We start from the raw sequence: 3,282 nt of genomic DNA, 5'->3' as shown, positions 1-3,282 counted from the left end.
ATCCTTGAGCTGACCTCTTCCTATTTTTCCTGCTACGGAAAGCCCTGGATCTGCTCCTTAGGTGAGTGCACCATTGCCCATTTGCACTATTCTAAAGAAAAACAGCGGCCGAGGCGGCCCCAGAGAAGAACAAGAGGGCGGGCGACCGAGCGAGCGAGCGCGGCGCGACCCGACCGGGAGTGAATTCCCCTTACTCCTTCACCCTCTCCCTGTACCTGGCCCCCGTGTGAGGAGAACCCGGGCCAGCCCACGGGCCTTCTTGGGCCTGGTGCGGCCCGCTGGGTGTGTGAAGACCGGGGCAGGTGCAGCCCGGCCCAAGGGCGAGCCGAGGGGAGGGGACCAGGCCTGGTCCGGCTCGCTGCCACAGCGATGGCCCAGAAGCAGATGACCAGCTCCCAGAAGGCCCTGATGCAGGAGCTGAAGTCCCTGCAGGAGGAGCCGGTGGAGGGCTTCCGGATCGCCCTGGTGGATGAGTCTGACCTCTACAACTGGGAGGTTGCCATCTTCGGACCCCCCAACACCCTTTACGAAGGCGGCTACTTCAAGGCGCATATTAAATTTCCTATTGACTACCCATATTCACCACCTACCTTCAGATTCTTGACCAAAATGTGGCACCCCAACATTTATGGGAATGGACACGTATGCATTTCAATTCTTCATCCACCCATAGATGACCCACAGAGTGGTGAACTGCCCTCCGAAAGGTGGAATCCTACTCAGAATGTCAGGACTATCCTGTTAAGTGTAATCTCATTGCTTAATGAGCCCAACACCTTCTCTCCAGCCAATGTGGGTGCTTCAGTTATGTTCAGGAAATGGAGGGACAGTAAAGGAAAAGACAAAGAATATGCTGAAACCATTAAAAAACAGGTTTCAGCCACTAAAGCTGAAGCGCAAAAGGATGGAGTGAAAGTCCCCACGACCCTGGCGGAATATTGCATCAAAACTAAAATGCCTTTCAATGACAACAGCTCAGATTTGCTTTATGACGACTTGTACAACCTTGACATCGATGATGAAGATGAGGAGGAGGAAGATGCCGACTGTTATGATGATGATGATGATGATGATGATGATTCTGGGAATGAGGAGTCGTGACCTGCTCCTTCAAAGCCCCTGTACTGCCCTGCCATCTCAGGCCAAAGGGAGGAGAGCAAGTGGGGACCTAGCAGTGGCCCCTCAGCAAAAACATATCACAGGGGGTGGGGAAAACAACCATGGCTCCTGCTGACTCCCCTTGTGGATCTCAGTTTGCTCCTTTTTATGGATCTCTTAATGGAGAGAAGGTAATTGTGAACGAAAGGGGCCACATGCTGACCTGACAAGCTCAGGGGAGGCCTGCATGGCAGTCTTGCAAACTCGGAGACCTAAAGTCACCACAAAGGATGGTCTGAAATTAAACTTTAACTAAAAGCAGTTGTGGTGGGCAGTTACGTCCTAGACCGGTATCTTCACTGACAAGGTCAACCTTTACCTTAACTGAGCCTATCTGTCTTTTTGCATCTATGATAACAGACCCTTGAAATGTCTAAGTAACTTGTAACTTCCCTTTTTCTGGAGCCCCTGGAGCACAACCAAATGTGCTGGGCGCCAGGACAGATACCACAAATTCCTTCATTGTTATGTTAATTGATCCTGCACCCACCTAAGTATGTGTCCATCATTTTACTTTTATCCAATCCCAGGGATTTCCCTGCTTTGCTTTATCCCTCCTCCTTAATCTATCACCAATGAATTTCATGTAACCCACCTATGTCCCTCCTTTGATTGCAAATGTATAAATACAAATGTAACCCCGCCATTTTCCGGAGCATTATCTCAATTCGTTGAGGTTCTGCTTCCCGGCATATGTCGACAGTTTGGCTCAAATAAACTCACAAAAATTCTTAAAAAAATAAAACACAGAACCTGGCTGGAGAACCTAGCTATGATGATCAACTGGAAAAAAAAGTGTAAATAAAAGTATTAAAGTCCCAAAGTTGATTTGATAAAAATTTTAAAACAATAATTATCAAAAATACATAGCATCAATGAATCTACATATAAATAAGTAAATATATTTGAACCAATATATATGTGAACAAATATATACATGAACCAATATACATAGATATGAATCAAAACTCATATAATTCAGGTAGAAGTGAAAATCAGTGTAACACTTTAGGAGATAATCTAGAAAGAATTATTAAAATAGTTATAACGCTTGATCAAATTTGCACATATCTCTCTATTCTCAATACATTTTCCAAAAGTTAAAAACAAACCACAGGAATAAAAACCAGGTAATAACAGTGCAACAGCATGAAATCTACACTAATAAAAGAGAAACATGGTAATTAGCGTACGACCGCTACCCTTTTCATTGGCTAATCAGTGAGTATATGCAAATTAACTGTCAGCCAAGATGGCGGCCGGCAGCCAGGCAGCTGGAAGCGAACATGAGGCTTGCTTGCTTCAGTGAAGGAGGACTCCAATGTTCCCCGACTGCCTTGTGGGCCTCTGAGCTGGCAGTTTGAAACTTTGTAACAAATATAGAAGCTAAACAAAACCCCAGAAACCAGCTTTCAGCCACCGGGATCTCAGAGCTGGAGTTATACATTGTTTCGATTATAGAACGCAAACAAACCAGATACCAGCTTTCAGCAGCCGAGGCCTCAGAGCTAGAGCCAGAGCTAAAGCTGGCCCAGAATAAAAAAAGAAAAAAGAAAAAAAGGAGCGGTTGGGAGCTTCAGTCAATTGCCAGCCTGAAGGCATCCCTCAGCCCCTCACCCAGACTGGCCAGGCACCCCAGTGGGGACCCCCACCCTGAAGGGTGTGTGACCAGCTGCAAACAGCCATCATCCCCTCATCCAGGCTGACCAGGCACCCCAGTGGGGACCCCCACCCTGATCCAGGACACCCTTCAGGGCAAACCAGCCTGCCCCCAGGCCTCTATCCTATATAGTAAAAGGGGTATATGCCTCCCAGCACCGGGATCAGGCAGAGCCGGCGAGACCTCCTGGCACCGGATCCGCGTGACAGGGGGGCAGGAACACAAACCCCCTGATCCGCACTGCAAGTCTGTGTGTGACACGAAACAAATTTCCTTCTTCTCCGCGACCGTCCGTGAGAGGGAGGGAGCGGGGAGGAGACTAACATAACTCTATATGTATTCTCTCCAACACAACATATTTTTTCTGTACACCGCCCGTGTGAAAGAGAGAGGAGAGAACAGGTGCTATAATCTCTTTTCTTCTGGGCTCCCACATAACACACTATCCTTTTTTTTTGTTGTAT

At 47.5% G+C, this 3,282-nt stretch overlaps 1 pseudogene; it reads left to right on the top strand.

The window, feature by feature from the left end:
* Nucleotides 1-369: 369 nt before the first annotated feature.
* On the top strand, nucleotides 370-1,291 carry LOC102434626 (annotated as a pseudogene).
* The last annotated feature ends 1,991 nt before the right edge of the window (nucleotides 1,292-3,282 follow it).

This window comes from Myotis lucifugus, unplaced genomic scaffold (assembly GCF_000147115.1).
Source record: "Myotis lucifugus unplaced genomic scaffold, Myoluc2.0 scaffold_141, whole genome shotgun sequence".
In the NCBI taxonomy this organism is placed as follows: domain Eukaryota; kingdom Metazoa; phylum Chordata; class Mammalia; order Chiroptera; family Vespertilionidae; genus Myotis; species Myotis lucifugus.
Note: the sequence above shows the minus strand (reverse complement) of the source record. Positions and strands in the feature narration are given on the sequence as shown.